We start from the raw sequence: 20,763 nt of genomic DNA, 5'->3' as shown, positions 1-20,763 counted from the left end.
TTAGGAGAATGATAATCAGGAATACCTGACAGATACTTAACATTATCTAGGTGGATAGTGATAATTTTATAGCTCCGATAAAAGTGCATACTCTCCACTTAAAGATCTGCTGCCATAGCTCCCCTCCTCATGACCACCCTGGGCTGATCCTTTTTGTGAGACACCTGGCTGTCTAGTAAGAATCTGGGAGTTGCAGTCTATTAATGTACAGCTTCTCTATTTATTAGCTGCATTTGAGTACTTTCTGGAATGAGGTCTTTATAGTCTACCATGCAGCTTACTGGGACATACTGACAATATGGAACAATACCTGGCCCATAATAGGGCCTTCTGTAAGTGTGTAGCAAAATTTATGTTTTCTAACTTTGGTCTAGTTCTGTTCACCAGTATGTCAAAATTGTCTCCTTGGCCTCATTGTTTAGAAATCATTGTGTCCTTTAGTGGTAAATTCTATAAATATGTATTAAACATCTCTTACGATACAGTCTGCCCTCAAGAGTCTAGAATATGGCTGGGCTCTTAAGATATGCACAAAAAGCTACAGGATGACAGCTGACAACAAAAAAGTGACTAATAGGTATTGAATGCTCATTCTGTACTAGGCTCTGCATGAATTACCTCATCTAATCCTCATAACAACCCTATGAGCAACGGTGCTTAGCTCTTACTGTCTCCATTTTTCAGTTGAGAAAACAGGCTTAGAGAAATGACTTACTTAAGATAACACTGCTAGTAAGTGATCTTCAGCTCGTTAGGTGTCACTAGTCTAAGTAGTTATGCACTTTACATTGAGAACATAATGTATTACACATGTATATATGTGTATACATATACAGAAGAAAGGGGAGAGCACCATGAGCTGGAATAGCCTAGATGACATTTTGGAAGACAGGAAGAATTTTAAAAACTGGGTGAGATTTGGAGATCTTTTTTTGTAACGGGTGTGTCAGGTGGTGGGAAAGTGGGGTGTCTTCTAAGTGAAGGAGGAAGCATGCACAGAAGTATATGCATGAGAATATGTCTGGGTTGAGGACCAGTGGAAAGGAAGCAGTGAGAAGAATGTTCTCTCCTTCTTTCCCCCAGTTTTGAAGATTTCATTTCTGGTGTCAGAATTTAAAAACAGGTTTGACAGTAATAAAGAGAAGGAGGTATTGGAAAAGGTGAGACTGGGAAATAGAAAATAGATATGGGGACAGGAAAGAAAGGCTTGCAGATGAAGGACAAACTTTCAAGAGTTTCAATAAATAAAAGCATCACAGAATCCTTGACAATGCCAAAGACTACAAATTATTAACAATAAATTCTCTTAAGATTTCTATAGAGGCCATCTTTTCTAGACTTCCTTTGGGGGTACTTTGGTTAGACAAATACTAAGAAAATAAATCACTGATGCCTGAAATGGAGTTAGGAAATCCTAGTTTCAGGAAATTCAAGCTGAAACTTGAAGTGGGTCCAATTGACTGCGTTCCTTTCTACTTTGAGGTAAACTGATTAAAATTTTTCTTTTTTCCACAGCTAACAGATTGTCCATTTCACTATGGAAAAATATTTTACACTGAAAATATATATCCAAAAGTCTTTAAGTTGGTCCTTGATGGGTTTTGACCAGAGAGAATTTACACCCAGATACCTCTTCAGGATCTTTTGTCAATGAATCAACTGCCAATCTAGATCCAGGAAGATAAACCTCTGCAATAGAGTAGTCATTATCACAGCTGGTGCCTACATTGTAGATGTTCTTGGCTGAGACAAAGGCCATGCTGATGAAAACTATGCTCAGTCCTAGAGATTTCCGGCAAGAATTTCTGTAAGCCTTTTCTTTCATGGGAGAGAAAATTAAAAACCTCATTAGTTCTAAAATTCACTTGAGAAAGCATTAGAATTTTAAAATTGAAAGCAGGCATGATAATTCTTAGCAAATCATTAGTATGCTGTATACATAGTAAATATAGGTACTTCTTCCCAAATTTCAGTAATTTAAAGCTCTCACAATCCTTTGTCTTAAAACTGACACCTTTCCAGCTGTGAATAATGCATAAAGGCATTTTTTTTTTTTTTTGGTAATCCTGTTTCCTTGATTTCCCAGCAGCTTTCAATTCCCACAAGCCTTTCTTTTCTGTCCCCATTTCTATTCTCTATTTCCCAGTCTCATCTTTTCCGATACCTTTTTATTACTGTCAAACCTGTTTTTTTAAAAAAATTTTTTAAAGGTATTATTGATATACACTCTTATGAAGGTTTCACATGAAAAAACAATGTAGTTGCTATACTCACCCATACCATCAAGTACCCACCCATACCCCATGCAGTTACCATTCAAACCTCTGTTTTGAAGGTGTAGTGTCTCTGTAACTTTGGAGGCTTTTCTTAAAGTAGGCATTTTCTCGTTCATAGCATTCCTGCCTATTTTTCATAATTTTGTCCATATTTTTTTTTGCCCCTGTTGCTCTTATAATCCTGTAACAACTTTATCATTAACCCACTACTGAGTGAGTAAGCATTAAGAACCTTCTTAAATGCATACTTTACTACCTGCAAGCATTGTATTCTGCCATTCCTGTCTCTGCACAGTACTGTGTGACTGTGTTTATTAAGAGTGTTCCAGGCTCTTGTCATCAGCCAGTTTTTCATCATCATTGTAATGTTTGCTATATGCATCGACTTGAAAACTTAGAGAATTTCCTTTGAAAAAACAAAAGTTGTAATTTTACTGAATTGCAACTTCTTTGTTTCAGGATGATATATAAAAACATAGTCGAAAGATGTTGTGGTTTAATGTGTTTGGGACAGATAATTTAAAAAAATCTATGCCCTTCATTTAGAAGAGAACAGCATAAGACAATGTTTTACCTAGATTTTTTTTAACATTTGAAATGAATACTTTTTTTTTTTTTTGCTAGAGCATGAGGTCTTACTTTCAAATCAGATTTTCTCCTAAGTGCCCCTTTGGTATTTATTGCTTTTCAGAAATGACTTAAATTGAAAGCTAAGTGATAGTACTGATGGTTTTATTCTTTCACACATTCTCAAACTTGGTTACAAATGCCACTTTTAACATAAGAATACTAAGAACTTTAATTAAACATGTACTTGGGATTTGGCTAATTTTCATAATCATATCTGTCAGAGGAAGAAAGTTCCTGAGCCTATTTCTGTATGGGTCTCCTTTTAGGGGGGGGTGTCTCTGAAAAAACACAAAGAGGAGGCCATAGAAATAGACTGCACTTTAATTTTTTTAAAGTTTTTGATGTATTTCCCAGGTCCCTTTGTGTATAAGGTTGCTCAGTGGTTTGCACTTTCAAAAATAATGTTCTTGATAGATTAAATGTGAGTTCACAGCGTGGGCAGCCTAAAGTATTTGCTGCCAGTGGGTATGTTAATTGTACTTTGAAAAATTGAATGAAGTTATCCTTTTGCAGTTTTGTTGTCTGAAGAATGTTTGATATGAAATAAGGGTTAAATGTGTTGGTTTATATGCCTAAAATTTTGAAGAATAGTGGAGGGGAAGAGAAATGGATTCATTTTAACTCTAGATGGCAGTTAAACACAGCTAACAAAGACCTGCTTGTTTGAAATAAAGAAACACAGAAAATAATAAAAACACACATTCTGTTCTTTCATCCAGTTAATTATATTCTCAAAATGATGTCTTGGATTGATATTACTAAACAAACATGTAAAAATGTAATTACACACAAGTGAGATCTAAATAGTGTAGGCCTGTGATTACAAGATTTTTATTTTTTCTTCTAGTAATATGGCATACACCTGTGTAATGGTTGCTATTGCTGGTATTTTGTCATTTCTAGTAACATTTAATTCAGTGTGCTTCTATTTTATGTATAATTATTTACCGATATCAATTCAAAACATACACCATTGGGAAAACTATTAATATTTAATGTCTTGAAATTAAAAAATACAAGCAAGGCCTACTTTCATGAAATATGTTCCATAAAAGTCTACTCCAAATCTGACATAGATATCATGCATGTACACTTGACATTCATCTTACTTTGCTGCCGTTCAGAAAAATTTTTACATGTAAGTAAATAGCACAGTGTTAGCCTGTTGCTTGGGGAGTACTAAATTGTGTTTCTGATACCATTTAAAAGAGAGAGGAAACGTCTGTGAGATCATACTTTGTTCTCATCTCACAGTCTCAGCTCTCTGAGTACATTATCGGTGCTGTAGACTTGCAGAGCACAACTACCTCTGGTTTTTAATTACTGTACATTGATATGGTGATAAGCAAATACAATAAAGGAGACTTAAAGTTGACCTAATTGGGCTCATCATCTTATCAGGTGACTCAGAAAAGCAAAGGGTGTGATACCTTGATTTTTTCTATTGCAGATTTTATATGAAATAATCCTTCTGAGAGGACTTATTTGTGTGACTTGTTTCTTGCATTTATAGCAATTTATGCCCCGAGTATATTCCCCCCAAGAGTGGATTACACGCCCTTCTGCAGTATAGGCAGCAGGTGCTGTGCAGGGCAAAGGGCGTGCATGTGAGCGCCTAGACTGTGTGGTTCCAAAACCTGATGCTCTGCACTCAGAAAACAGAGGTGAAGTCGTCGTGCCTCTCAGCCACAAAGGTGTGGAGGCTCATGGCAGCCCACTGGAAGCTCGACTTTGAACACCTCTGATCCTGGAATTAGCTTTCCCTTTTGAGTTGGTAGAGTAAAATGTCCAATAGACTTTCCAAAAGTTAGGATTACATTATAGAGAGTTCCTGTGCCCTTGGAGTTATTTCCTAGACTCTAAATTCCTAATAGATGTTGGTTCACAGGAGGTTCTTACTTAACCTTTTTTTTCCAGTTGAAGTAAGTTGACATAAAATATATTGGTTTCATGTGTAGGACAAAGTGAATCAACATCTCTGTACATTACTAAGAGCTCAGCATGACAAATGTAGTTACCATACAAAGTTACTAAGATGTTACTGACTGTCTTCCCTAGGCTGTACTTGTCATCCCTATGACTTATTTATTTTATAATTGGGTATTTGTACCTCTTTATTCCCTTCACCAGTTTTGCCCATTCCACCCCTCCTCCCCCAGCAACCACAAGTTTGTTCTCTGTATTTGAGTCTCTTTCAGTTTTGTTTTTACATTTGTTTTTTAGGTGATACATATAAATGAAATCATATGGCAACCACAGTGTTGTCCATGTGAAACCTTCAAAAGATTGTATATCAATGATACCTTAATTAAAAAAAAAATCATGTGCCATTTGTCTATGTCTGACTTATTTCACTTAGTATGATGCCATTTATGGCCATTCATGTTGTCACAAATGGCAAGATTTCTTTCTTTTCTTTTTATTGGCTGAGCAAAATTCCATTGTGTATATATACACCACATCTTCTTTATCCATTCACCTGTTGATGGACATTTAGGTTGCTTCCATATATTGGCCATTGTAAATAATGGTACAGTAAACATAGTCATACAAAAATCTTTTCAAATTAGTGTTTTCATTTTTTTCAGGCAAATACCCAGAAGTAGAATTACTGGGTTGTATGGTATTTCAATTTTTAAATTTTTAGGAGCCTCAGTACTGTTTTCCATAATATCTGTACCATTTTACATTCCTACCACCAGTCCATGAGGGCTCCCTTTTCTCCACATCCTCACCAACATTTGTCATTCCTTGTCTTTCTGATAGTAGCTATTCTGACTGGAGGGAGGTGATATCTTATTGGAGTTTTGATATGCATTTCACTGATGGTTAGTGATATTTAGTATCTTTTCAAGTGTCTGTGGGTCATCTGCCTGTCTTTGGAAAAATGTCTATTCAGGTCTGCTCATTTTTAAAATCAGATTATTTGTGGATTTTTGGTGTTGAGTTGTATGAATTCTTTATGTATTTAGGATATTAACAAACACCTTATCAGATAAATCATTTGTACATATCTTCTTGCATTCAGTAGATTGCCTTTTTCATTTAGTTGATGGTTTTATTTGCTGTGGAGAAACTTTTCAGTTTGGTATAGTCCAACTATTTATTTTTGCTTTTATTACCCTTGCCTGGGGAGAAATATCCAGAAAAAAAATTGCTGAAGATGTTGTTCAAGAGTTTATTGCTTATGTTTTCTTTTAGTTTGTGGTTTCAGATCTTACATTTAGGTCTTTAATCCTTTCAAAGTTTTTTGTGTATGGTATAAGAAAGTGGTCCCATTTTAATTTTTTGTGTATAGATGTCCAGTTTTCCCAGCACCATTTATTAAAGAGACTGTCTTTACCCTACTGTATATTCTTACCTTCTTTGCCATAGATTGACCATAACTGTGTGTTTATTTCTGAACTCTTTATTCTGTTCAATTGATTTATGTGTCTATTTCTGAGCCAGTACTATACTGTCAGTACTACAACTTTGTGGTTTAGTTTGAAGTCTGGGAGCATGATACTCCAGCTTTGTTCTTTCTCAACATTGCTTGCTTTGGCTATTGAAGATCCTTTGTGGTTCTATACAAATTTTAGGGTCTATATATTCCAGTTTTGTGAAAAGTGCCATTGGTATTTTGATAGTGATTGCATTGAATCTGTAGATTGCTTTGGGTGGTATGGACATTTTAACAGTATTAATTCTTCTGTCTGTAAGCATTGAAACACTTATTTGTGTCATCTTCATTTTCTTTCATTTATGTCTTACAGTTTTCAGAGTACAGGTCTCTGACCTTGGTTAAGTTTATTCCTAGATATTTAATACTCTCTGGTGCAATTTTAAATGTTATTCTTTTCTTAATTTCTTTTCCTGCTATTTCGCTGTTAGTGTGTAGAAACAACAGATTTTTGTCACATGATCTTGTATCCTGTGACTGCAGAATTCACCTGTTCCACTAGTTTTTTGATGGAGTCTGTAGGGTTTTCTATACGTAGTATATCATTTGCACACAGTGACAATTTTAGTTCTTCCTTATCAATTTGGATGCCTTTTATTTCTTTTCCTTATCTTATTGCAATGGCTGGGACGTCAGTACTATATTGAATAAGAGCAGTGATAGTGTGCCTCCTTCTTGTTCCTGATATTAGAGGATAAGTCTCTTCAGCTTTTCACAATTTAGTATGGTGCTAGCTATGGGTTTTTCATATATGGCCTTTATTTTGTTGAGCTATGCTCCCTCTATACCCACCTTGTTGAGAGCTTTAATCGTGAATGGACGTTGAATTTTGTCAAATGTCTTTCTGCATCTATTGAGATGACCATATGGTTTTAAATTCTTCCTTTTTTAATGCAGGGTATCCTATTAATTGATATGCAAATATTGAACCATCCCTGGTGTAAATCCCACTTGGTCATGGTGAATGATCGTATTTTTTAATGTATTTTTGAATTTGGTTTGCTAATACTTAGGGTTTTTGCATCTTGTTTGTCAGGAATAGTGGTCTGTAATTTTGTAGTAGTGTCTTTGTCTGGTTTTTGTATCAAGGTAATGCTAGCCTCATAGAATGAATTTTGAAGCTTTCCTTCTGTTTTTTGAAATAGTTTGAGGAAGGTGGGTATTAACTCTTCTTTAAATGTTTGGTAAAATTTACTTGTGAGGTCACCTGGTGCTGAACTTCTATACATAGGAAGGTTTTTGGTTAATGATTCTAATTTGTTAGTAGTAATTGTCTGTTCAGATTTTCTGTTTCTGGTTTAGTCTGAGAAGTTTATGTTTTAGGAATTTATCCACTTTTTCTAGGTTGTCCAGTTTGTTGACATATAATTTTTCATAGCAATCCCTTACAAACCTTTGTATTTCTGTGATGTCAGTTCTAACTTTTCCTCTTTAAATCTTATTTTGAGTCCTTTTTCTCTTAATGAGTCTAGCTAAAGTTTGTCAATTTTGTTTATGTTTTCAAAGAAGCAGCCCTTACTTTCATTGAGTTTGTGTGTGTGTCTAGTATGTTTAGTTTCTATTTCATTTATTTTAACTAACTGTGAGTTTTGTTTGCTCTTCTATTTCTAGTTCTTTTAGGTGTGAGGTTAAAATTGTTTGAGATATTTTCTTATTCCTTGATGTAGGCTTGTATCGCTATAAATATTCTCTTACAAGTTTCAAAGATTTTAGACTGTTGTGTTTCTATTTTCATTTGTCTCCCAGTATTTTTTTGACTTCCTTTTTGATTTCATTGACCCGTTGGTTGTTTAGTAGCATGTTGTTTAGCCACCATGTGTTGTATTTTTTTCCTGTTTTTTTCTTGTAATTAATTTCTAGTTTCCTGTCCTGTGGTTGGAAAAGATGCTTGGAACAATTTCAGTCTTCTTAAGGTTTTTGACATTTATCTTGTTGCATAGCATATGATCTGCTCTTCATAATGTTCCATGAGCACTTGTATGTATATTCTTTTTTTTGGATGAAATGTTCTTTATATATTTGTATGTCCACCTGGTCTAATGTGTGTTCAAAGCCATTGTGTGGATGATCTATCTATCGACATAATTGAAATGTTAAAGTCCCCTACTGTTGTTATTATCATTGTCAATTTCTTCCTTTTAGGATTGTTAATAATTGGTGCAAAACTATTATATCCTTTTGTTGTTTCAAAGATACATCATATCGTATAATGCCCTTTATCATATAATGCCCTTCTTTGTTGTTAGTTTTTGCTTTAAAGTCTATTTTGTCTGATATAAGAGTTGCTACCCCAGCCCTTTTCACTTACATTTGCCTCGAGTATACTTTACCATACTTTCATTCTATATGTGTATTGCTTAAGTCTTCAGTGAATCTCTTGTAGGCAGTATATAGATATATTTTTTACTCCATTCTGTTGCCTTTTGTCTTTTGGCACACTTAGACCATTTACATTTAGAGTAATTATTGCTAGGTATCTACTTACTGCCATTTGTAAAGTCATTCTCTGGTTTTATGTTCTTCTCTGTTCCTTTCTTCTCTTGCTGTCTTCCCTTGTTATTGATGACGTTCTTTAGTGTTATGCTTGTATTCCTTTCTCTTAAATTTTTTGCATGTATCTGTTATAGTTGTTTGGATTGTGGCTACCATGAGATTTATATGTAGTATTCTAAGTATTTGGCAATGTACATTAAGTTGATGGTCTTTTAAGTTCTAACACATTCTAAAAGCACTGTATTTTTACTTCTCCTCCTCCACATTTTATGTATGTGATGTCCTGTTTTACATCTTTATATTTTGTGAATCCCTTAACTAATTATTTGGAAGTTATTTTACCACGTTTGTCTTTTAATCTTGCCAGCTTTTAACCTTCATACTACCTTAGCTTATGTTTGCTTTTACCAGTGAATTTTTTTTTTCCTTTCATAATTTTCTTCCTTCTAAATATGACCTTTTCCTTTCTACTTTAAGAAGTCCCTTTAACATTTCTTGTAAGGTTGGTTTATTAGTGATGAACTCCTTTAACTTTTGTTTGTCTAGTAAAATCTTTGTCTCCTTAAATCCTGAATGGTAACCTTGCCTGGGAAAGTATTCTTGATTGAAGGTTTTTTTCCTTTCAGCACTTTGAACATATCCTGCCACTCCCTCTGGCCTGTAGAGGCCAAAATGGACATGGGCCAGGAAGTCCTGGGGCACTTCAGGCAGCGGGCACCCCGCACATCTGCAGAATCCAAAATAGAGGTGCCTTGGCAGCCTGCTGGAGCTGAGCTTGTTGCATGTGGGCTCAGCCAGGGGCATGATTGGAACTGGTGTGGCTAGGGGCCCAGGGCTCACCAAGGCGGCAGGCCAACTAGCTGGCCTGGGTGCTGCTCTGTCTGCACCATCACGGTGGAGTGGAGATGCAAGCAGTGGTGTTTGCCAGCCTCTCTGAACACCGAGAGATTTCAGGCAGTTCCCCTGCCTTTTAGTGGATGTGCTAGTGTTAGTACACTGGCTGCCTTCAGTTACATTCTAGGTGTCCTAAGCCATGTTTTTCTCTGTGCCCCAGAGTGGGCAAATCTGTGCGTGGGTCTTTGGGGGATATCCCTCCGTTTCTAGTGTGCTGCCCCCCACCCCCTTCTCTTTATTACCATATCTCCATTTCTCCTGCTCTTCTCTTTTGTGACCACTTAGTCCTTTGTTGTGTAGAAGCTGTTCAACAGGTCCTCAATTCTTCAGGAGGAATTGCTGTATGTGTAAGTGTAGATTTGATGTGTTTGTGGGGGAGTGAGTTCAAGCTGTCCCTGTCATCATTTTGGATCTCTCTCTCATAGTAGGTTCTTGGTAAATGCTTGTTGAATATATTTAAGTTGGCAACAGGATGAAAATTTTGTTTCTTTTTTTTTAAAAACAACATAAAACGACCTGGTGTTAGTAAAAATGAATAGAATCCATCCATTTGTTTTAGAGAAGTTGCTTCTAAAATTTTATACCGATTAATGTGACTGCTGTTTATTAACAAGTTGTTGCCTTTTATGAATACAAAGTTTCCAGAGCTGCTGATTTTTCAAGTGAAGATAGAAATTTGGATTTTCACAAGAAATCTAATATTTCAGTGTTAGCAACTAATTCAAATAAACAACAACAAAAAATACCAGTGCACTAATACATTGGTTTACAACCTTCAATGTATACTATTCTCATTTTTAGCTCATTAAAAAAATAATACAAAAATAATTTTATAATCAGTGTTATAAAATTGATAGATCTAAATCTTTTAGTTATGGTTGCAATCCAGTCATATTTTGAATTCACACTTCTGTTATCTTAAAATTAGATTTGGGGAGTCTTTCTGTAAGTCTCCAATTTCATATCCACTGTCAATCTTTGAGTATTATATACAGATGTCTGCTCCCATCCTTAGTATTTTGGTCCTTTTTAATTTAATTTTTAAAGAATAACCTTAAGTTAAGTTTTGGGAGTACGTTCCTATATTTACGATATGCCACCTACTTTGGGTCAAAAATGCAAGAACTAAAGACATATATAATAGCCCGCTCATTTGTTTTTCTACTTTTTTTCTTTCTGTAGTCTTTCCAGTGAGAGTTATTTTTCAAAACATAAACCAGAACTTGCAACTTCTCAAACCCTGTAGTGTCTTTCGGCTGCCCCTAGAGCAAAATCCAAGCTCCTTGTGTGTCCAACAAGGCCCTGCTTGATCAGACACTACTTAAGTCTCTAAATTCATCTCCTACCAGGTTCCCCCTCATTTCATTCACTCTGGTTTTGCTGATGCACACCAAGCTCAGCTCCATCTCAAGAACTTTTGCACTGTGTTTCCTCTGCCAGTATATAGTTCCACAGAGCTGTGTATATTCTTCAAATATCACTCCCTGAGATTGTCCATTTTTTGCCCAGGTTGTCAAAAATCCCTTTCACCATGTGTCATTTTCTGCCCTCTTATGTTGTTTTATTATTCTTTTTCTAACACCTGTAACTGATACATGTATTGTGTGTGTGTGCACATGTATGTGAATATATTTGATACATTTGCTTACTAGTTTGTTGTATATATAATATATATGTCTCACTAGAATATATAAATTTCAGGAGGGCAGGAATCTTGCTCATCTTGATGACTACTATATTCTCAATACTTGGAACAGTGCCCACTCCTATTCTGCTTAACAGAATTATAAAATAATAAATATGATCTATGCAGCCACTATGGTGTTAAGTGGTAGAAGAGCTGTCGAGATTGAAAGGGGCTGTTAGAAGCAAAGCTAGGAAGACCCTGCAGGCTAACTCGGGTACCTCAGTGCTATAGTCTTGGCATATTTACCTGTTATTGTAACCCATGACCTCAGGATCTTAGACATTTTAGAAATTTTAGAAATTTGACTTTTCTCTATTGTATGATAGAATTAAAAGATGGTATGTGTTAAACATGTTTTGTAGAAACTACAATCACATAAATCATTTACTAGATTCACAGTGTGATTTTGCATGTGGATTACTGTAATACAAAATCCAGTAGGCAGTTAGTTATGTTTTCTGAATCTACACTGAGATGTTTACAATTGAAGGTCAAAAAAAAATTCCTAGGGATGTGTTTCATAGTAGTACTTTGGAGTGCTATCAAATAACTAAGGATTCAGAGAAATAAGATTAAATAATTATTTATATAGTCTTTGCTTTGCTTTGTATCTCAGTATACATAAGTTCTTTTGTAGAGAAGTAATTCACCATAGTCACAACATAGAAAATACCCTAAATTGTTAAAATATTTCAGCGTAGTTGAAATTAAGATTTTCTTGAGTAGTTTTTGTTATAATTTTGTTTTATATGTGAACTTTTTAACCTATTTGCATAAGACAAGTTTTCTAAGAAAGGTGATTTAGGAGTATGAAGATGGAACATTCATTTATTTCATGTGCCCCAAATATTATTTATTTTTCAAATTATATAGTTTTATAGTTCAAATGAATTTCTGACAGCTGTGAATGCTTTCAAATTCCTTATAAGGTCACTATTTAAATTTAGTTAAGCAGTCTGTTTAGAGTACTTACATGATTTTTATGGAAGGAAAGAAAACATTTATTTTATAAAAATTTGTCTGACAACTTTGCTGTACATAAATATATCCACATAAAATTTCTACCTTGACTAAGAGTAGACCACCATTAAAAAAGCATGTATAGAAAAAGAAATATAAAAGTAGTAAACTCATCTTTATTGCAGACATCACAGAAATTTTAACCCAGTTTATGCTGTGAATAAACCTACAAAGTTTGACCTTTACAACTGAAATGCAGTGGAACCTTGCTTTGATACTTGCCAGAGAGGCAGTGTGGTGATACTGTTGAAGTAGAAGACACATATTCTTCCTCTGGATTGGCTACTTAGGAACACAGTTTTGTCATTGGCAAGAAAGGGAAAATACTATCTTGTTTAGCTTATTCACGAGATACTTGTAAGGTCTAAATGAAATAACATGTAGGAAAATGCTTTCAGAATTGAAAGTCACTGTGAAAAGGTTTTCATTGTTGAGTGGCATTAATCGTAAAGTAGATCTGTTTTATTAGACTGTACCACACATAGTCTTGTTATGTGGTACAAATCTTAGAACCACGTTCTGAAGTAAACAATTTATATCTTATCTCATGGACTCATGATAGCAAGACCCTGCCTTTTTTTATTTCATTAATTCTGTGAATAACCCATTCGCATCTTTTCAAAGATGCTTTTTTTCTCATAAAATGAGCTGAAAAGATGAAAAAGTCTAAGCTTACTTAGCCTGTGAGTAAAGATCTTTATACATTTATTTAACAAGCAAATAAAGGAAAGTTTTTTGCAGTACACGTTGAAATAGTGTTCTTAGTTATATTTTTTAGGCTTCATGAACTAATTTCCAATGCTTGTTAGAGTAAGAATTACTGAGTATTAACTTTTAATTATGGAATTTAACAAAAGTTAATTCACGGAAGTCACTGTTAAGTAAATAATCTAAACTTTTTTGATAAAAGGTTTTATTTGGAAATAATTTCAAATATACAGAAAAGTTACAAGAATTGTATAAAGAACTGCAGTATACCCAGGTTCCCTGTTAATATTCTGCTATAAATGTCTTACTCATTTTCTCTCTTTCTCAGAATTTACATACCTTCCAAACCAATGATATAACTATAGTATAGCTGTCAAAATCAGGAAATCCTAAAGGATACAATATAACCAATTTCCTTTAGAGCAAAAGCGTTTTTTTTGGTCCTGCCCAACCCAGGTTCAGATGTTTCATTTAGTTGCCATGTCTGTTTCGTCAAGACCTGGAACAGTTCTTCAGGTCTTTCCCTGTCTTTGGGACATTGGCATTTTGAAGAGTCCAGGTCAGTTATATTGTAGATTGTCTTCAGTTTGGGTTTTGTCTGATGCTACCTCATGGTAAATAATCTAAACTTAATTTAGAAATGTTTTTAAACTTAGATGGAGGTATACCAATAATACCACTGCCAAAGAAAGACTACAGAACAGACTATCTGAGGTAGTCCAGTTTTCTCAAAACTTTTCATGACATTTTTCATGAACTGTATCTGTGTGTGTACGTGTGTGTTTTAATTTTTTATTGAAGTAGTGTTGATACACAATGTTATATTGATTTCAAGGATACAACACAGTGGTTCAACAGTTGCCCATATTATTAAATCATTACCCCAACTAGTGCAGTTACTATCCGACAGAGTGAAAATGTTTTTAAACGCCCAGAGAGTAGAATTGACAGATCTATCGGACTTTGAGGTATTTCTTGAAAGCCAAAACTCTATACAGACCTTAAATGCTAAATAACAATACAGGATATTTTATCATTAGGTCTCAAAAAGATTAGTATTATTAATATAAGTACGTTCCACCGGAGTTCAGAGAAAAAGTTCAAGAAAGAAAGGATACTTCAGCAGCACCTTAAAAGATTGATAGATTTTTGTGTGACAAAATAGGAAATGAAGGACATTCTGTTTCTGTGAATATTGGAAAAGTCCTGGATAAACACATTTTTTAAATCTAAAAAGTAAGATGAACTTGGAAAAGGAGGATGCCATGGAATACCTTAAATATCAGGTTAAAGAGTTTGGACTTGACTTTTGCCTGAAGGTGAGAACCATTAAAGATGGAGGTACACCAATGGTGCCACTGCCAAAGAAAGACCACAAAACAGGCTATTTGAGGTAGTCAAGTTTTCTCAAAATTTTTCATGAAAACGTATCTCTTCTCAAAGGTAGATCAGATTTTTCTTGTATAGCTTTAGATAAGGCTCACTCTGCTTAGAAGTGTCCCTAAGAATGACTTCAAGTTTTAAATACAAACAGTACAGCTCTCTTTTATAAAGTGAGTCAGAAATAACTGAATCTTTTTCATACATCTGGAAATTAAATAGTATTATAATTATTCCAGTTGTTGGTAGTAAGTTTTGAAGTGTAGGAATGAAACAATGAGTTTGTGGGTCATTGAGTGAATAGATTGGACTTGGCCAGAATAGAGGTGTGAGCTGAAAAGAAGTAATACAAGGTTGTATAAATAAAAGGTAGCAGTAAAGGGAAGAATGATGATATCTTTAAAGTCAAGACTCGACATTTGATGTGATTCAGAAAGAGAACCATTGACTGTTCGAAGGAGGATTATTGACAAGATTAAATTGGTTGATTTTTAAGGGAGATTAATTAGCAGAGTTCTGTTCTTGAATTCCTTCAAAGTTTTTCCAGCACATTCAAAAACATACTCTCTTTTATCCCTTTTGCTCCATATCTCAGATGGCTTCTGTGTAGCCTGCCTGGTGCAAAAATCAGCAATAGGCTTTGATTTCTTTAGATCTCTGCCAGTGTGCTTTTTTTTTTTGAAGACACATGGATTATTCTCCACTAATGGATTTAATTTTACCTTTCTGATTTCTATTTTTCTTGCTGCATAATGTAGATATGAATCTTTCCATTACTGTGTCCTCCAAATTACTCATCAATTCTTCTGCATCCTCTAGTCTGCATTTGACTCCCTCTAGTGTATTTGTAATTTCATTTATCATATCTTCATGTCTGATTTGTTCTTTTTTATATTTTCCATCCCCTTGTAGAGTTCATCCACTCTTTCCCCAAGGCTGGTGAGCATCTTTATAACCATTATTTTGAACTCTTTGTCCGGTAGATTGCTTACTTCTGTTTAATTTAGTTATTTTTCTGATGTTTTCCTGTGTTCTTTTGTTTCAAGCATACTATTCTGTCTCATTGCGTTTGAGTTTTTGTGCTTGATTCTATGAATTAGTAGAAAGGGCTCCCATTCCTAGTGTGAAGGATTGGCTTTGTGTAGGGAAGGTTTCATGGCTAGGCTGTGTGTGCCTGGTGGGTTTTGGCTGGCTGGCTGGAGGCCTAGTGAGCATGAGCCAGGGGTGTCCTGGTGTCAGGGCTCTCAGGAGGGGGCAGCAGTTGGAGGGCTCCAGCTGGTGGGGCTCCTTAGTGGATACTGATGGAGTTTGCACTGTTGGATGGCCTCCAGGAAAGCCCAGCCTCTGACTAGAGGCTCCCTGACGACATGTAGCAATGACTTGGGCGCGCTCTCCAGGGGTTGTCGGCACGTGGGTTGGTGCCTGCACTGCAGTGTTGTGGCCCAAGTGTACTGTCACGATGGAGTGTCTGATTGTGGGCCAGGGCTCAGAGGCCTCAGAGACTGAGTCTGAAATTGATGTGTGCCCCCCAGCCCTGCTCCCTGCCTGTCAATGTGGGGAAGGAGTGTAAACCGAGATGCTCACCAGACTTGTGATCTAGGAGACCATTCCATTTGTTTCCCTTACAAATGGCAGGGGCTTTAGCTGTGAAAAGTAATTTTTTTCCATTTATAGTTGCAGCTTAAAGTGAGGCTTTTCTCTCGCCCCAGGGCAGGGAATGCGTGTCCAGGCCGCTCGGTGATCTTACTCCTCACTGCAGGTCGTGCTGGGGCTGGGCTCCTTCTGAGACCGTGTCTCCATTTTCCTGCCGTTTGTTATGTGCTCTTTCCCTTGCTGTGCAGAAGACACTCACTCTGGCCGCAGTTCTTCCTCAAGATGAACTGCATTTTGTAGGTGTAGATTCGGTGTGCAGATGGGGGCAAGAGGTGTGTTCAAGGTCTCTCTGTGCCTCCATCTTTCCCAGTCTCCCCACCATGTTATTTATTTTTTTTTTTGAGAGGGCATCTCTCATATTTATTGATCAAATGGTTGTTAACAACAATAAAATTCTGTATAGGGGGGTCAATGCTCAATGCACAATCATTAATCCATCTCAAGCCTAATTCTCGTCAGTCTCCAATCTTCTGAAGCATAATGAACAAGTTCTTACATAGTGAACGGATTCTTACATAGTGAATAAGTTCTTACATGGTGAACAGTACAAGGGCATTCATCACAGAAACTTTCAGTTCTGATCACGCACTATGAACTATAAACAATCAGGTCAAATATGAATATTCGTTTGATTTTTATACTTGATTTATATGTGGATCCCACATTTCTCCCTTTATTATTATTATTATTTTTTTTATTTTTAATAAACTGCTGAAGTGGTAGGTAGATGCAAGATAAAGGTAGAAAACATAGTTTACTGTTGTAAGAGAGCAATTGTAGATGATCAGGTGTGTGCCTATAGACTATGTGTTAATCCAAGCTAGACAAGGGCATTAAAACATCCACGGATGCAGAAGATTTCTCTCAACACAGGGGGAGCTGAGGTTCTAAGCTTCACCACTGTTGTTCCCCAATTTCTCACCTGATGGCCCCCCTGCGACTGTGCCTGTCTTAGGTTGTTCCTCCCTTGAGGAATCTTACCCGTCTCTGGCTAACCAGTCCTCTTCCGGGGCCATACAAGGAAATGTAAAGTTGGTAAGTGAGAGAGAAGCCATATTGTTTGAAAAGGTTAGCTTTTTACTTCTTTGCAGATTTATGCCCTGTGGCTTCTATGCCCAGCACTTCTCTCGAAGTATCTTTACCACCTGGAGGAATTATGATACTTGGTAAATAAGATATGAGGCACGAATTCTATTTAAGGGTTGTAATTAGGAAGGAAGAAGAAAAGCTATAGAGGTAGCATATGGAAGAAAACATGGGAGGATTGATTATTTCTTTGACATATCTTCTTGTAGAGTACCTTAAGTATGTATAGGTTTTAAACTACTAACTAACTTGCGCACACATATTAACATAATAGGAATACGGTAACATAAACAAAGCAGATCTATAATTACCAGCCATCTCCAGCCCACCATGTTATTTTTAAAATGATCAAATATGAAACATTTATAGGATTCATGAGTCATGAAATGTTAAATATTGGAATATGTATTTTAATTTAATAGAACACCAAGTGTTCTAATATTAACCATAAGTAATTTAATTTTTTTTCTTCCTCCAACAATCAATAAAGTTGGCAGAGGAAACAGATGATGTTATGTATGTAATGAGATACTGTGAAATAATGTACTTTATAGACTTCAAGGATCTATTGCAGAAATAGGAAATGTCTCTAATTTCTGGCCACTTCTTCACAGTACGGTAGCGAGTGGCTAAAGAGGACAAGTCAGTTTCAGATGAGGGAAGATAATGGTTGATAATGAAGTGCTATATTGAATGTAGTGGGAGATATAAAAGATAGAAGTCATCTGAGGAAGGAGGAAATTACCGCTGTTTATATTAGTTTGTGAGGTTTGGAGGTTGAGACAGGGCACTGTAGCTAGTGATAGAAACAACATTCATCTTGTGCACTTTGTAATATTGTACACTTGGTGTTGACATTAACAAATATAATGAAGCCTTATGTTTCACTTTTCTTAGATTATGGAGCTTTTTTCCTTAAACAAAAAAACAAAAAGGAGAAAAGTTTCTTGGCATGTACTGATAGATTTGAGCCATTGGAAGAGAAATATTTAAGCTCTGGGGCAATGTGTATGTCCATTACCGGCTTCTGACACTCTTGTTTCTGGACAGCAAGATGTGTATTATATGGGCTGACCTCACTCTGCCACCTTCATCTCCTTCCGCCTCCCTCATGTCAGTTTGATGTGATGAGCTTCCTCATCAGTGAGGGAGATTTCTTAGTAGTATTTAATTGGGCGTGCTAAGGTAGCTGACTTTTTGTTTCGTGACTGACAGAAGGTCTGCTAAGCAGTTAAAAAACATAAAGCAAGATCATAAGACAGTTGTAATGGCTAGATTGACTGTCCCAGGAGCTTTGAGTGCATCATCTCATTCACTCCTCACAGCAGTCCTGAGATGAACATTCATTTCCTTGTTTTACACATGAGAAAAATAGCACTTAGAGGAAGTGAAGCAACTTGCTGCAGATCTCTGTCAGTAAGTGGCAGACTTGACTGGAAGCCTTGGCTGTTTGACTCTGTGGTCCTCATTCTGTGACATTTTACCCCTGTGGGAAAATACTTTCCAAGTTCCAGTAACAGGTATAACATAGAATAAGCAGAATTATGTGAGCATAGTCTATAAATTAAGGGATAGTGGTGGTTACAGGCTTTGCTTACTGTTCATGCTGCACAGTTGTCTTTCTTACTCCCTCCCTAAAAGCCATCTCAGATTATTGTAGAGTCAAATAAATATTTTTGGATAAAGTATAGAACTGATTTTAAGATTAAGTTACAGTCTGCCTCATCTTACCTGAAAAGCCTCTGAACAACTTTATATTCTGTACAGAGTGTATCCAACATGTGGCCTCTGGTAGACACTTAGCAAATACTTATGGAATGAATTCTGAAGAATGCTAACTTTATTTGCAGTTTAGAATGTTCTCCTAAGCCTTGCAAGGCCCACTGGGTACTGTCACAAAGCCTGACTTTTCTCCCCCTTGCAGAAGTGGAGTGTGGAGTAGGGAAGGTGATTACCGTGTAGGCCAGTAACAATAAAAGCCGAAGGATTTCAAATTAGTACAGATCAGATAAAGTTAATTTTCTATTTTTCAATTTTTGAGCAACATAATATAATTGTTAGATTCATATAAACTGCTGCTCTGATTATCTTCCCTGGCAAACTTTCACAATCACCAAAAGCCAATTTTATCTTGAAGTCCCTAACTTCTGGTTCCTATCTTCTACTGATTTATGCTGTTTCACCAACACAGGCAGAAATTTAAAAAAACAATTTCTTTAATCCTGTCTCTGAAGGAGACAGGGTTAGTAGTGACTTGTTTCTAAATCTTAACATTCTTAACATCTAAACTAACTAACTGTTAGAAAGTGGGGTTTTAGACTAGTGGCTTTTTACACTCTTTCTTTGCCCCAATTTCAGTAGCAGAAATGAATCTGCTTGTCTAGAGTTACATCCTGGACAGTAAAAGCCACAGAGTAGAGAACTGATTTGTTCGTTTCACACCTGCTGCCTTACAGAGCGTTCTCAGTTGGACTCAGAAGTAGTTAGGAATGTGGGAACTGCCTTTGCCCTTGATGGCTTCCTAGGACTGTCATACTGCAGGATCAGTCTAAATTCTTATGCTGTTCTCGGTCGTAGGTTTAACAGCCCGAGATGGAAGATGTCTCAAAATTGTTATGTGCCTGCTTATAGGATGATCCAGGCAGGTTGCTGAAATGACTGAGGGTGGGCAAACAGAAGGTAGTGGGAGAGACATAGACAGTGGTGTCGCCTGAAGGGAGCCACCCTCCTCCGCTCTGGCTTGTCTTTGCCGCGGTGAGAGCAGAAGCCTGGCCTTGTATCACCATCCATATTATTGAAAGGAGTTTGAAATCTGTATCTTAGCTTAATATGGCGTTTTTCATTTTTTGAGATGGAATTTCAATCTTAATGTAAAAACTTTCACTTTTAGTTACCAAGTATGAATTTTAAAAATTATGGGCCACATAAAATATGTCTGTGGACTAAATAACACCTACAGACCATCAATTTGTGACCTCTGGTATATATGTAAGTTCTGTATTACAGAGTATTGAGTCCATGTGTGCAGTTTCATGAAGACTAGAGTTCCGTCCTAAGAGAAATTCAGCATTTTGTGTTGGAACTGGTCTTTCTTCCATTTACCCTGGAAAAGATTACTATATTGTTCCGTAAGTTCCCTGTTAGTGAGGGAGAACTAAGTATCAGGGTTTTCTCTCTCTGGGAAGAAAAACTGGGGCCCTAGTAGTAATAGCTGACCTCCTGATGTGGGGCCACTAGAGGTTCAGAACGGTGGACCCGAGCTGCCAGGTTTGGGAGCTGTGTACCCATTTGGAAATGGCAACATTCTTTGTAAGCAGAAGCAATTACAGTATCCTCCGTGTGTCTGACACGTGTCTGTAGGTCTTCACAGATTCTCCAATGCTCTTGCCAGGACATATCCTCCACCTGATACAGTAAATCAGTAAAGAGGGAGAAGGTGCTACCAGTCCAGTTGGTACACTGAAGATGAGTGCTTGATTCTAAATGCCAGTAAA

General features: G+C 36.4%; 1 long non-coding RNA gene across 2 annotated transcripts in view; it reads left to right on the top strand.

Annotated features, from left to right (window-relative positions):
* Positions 1-20,763, top strand: part of LOC118972513 (uncharacterized) — a 78,191-nt gene that overhangs the window by 41,893 nt on the left and 15,535 nt on the right. The window lies entirely within an intron of this gene.

Source organism: Manis javanica, chromosome 3 (genome assembly GCF_040802235.1).
Source record: "Manis javanica isolate MJ-LG chromosome 3, MJ_LKY, whole genome shotgun sequence".
Lineage (NCBI taxonomy): Eukaryota > Metazoa > Chordata > Mammalia > Pholidota > Manidae > Manis > Manis javanica.
Note: the sequence above shows the minus strand (reverse complement) of the source record. Positions and strands in the feature narration are given on the sequence as shown.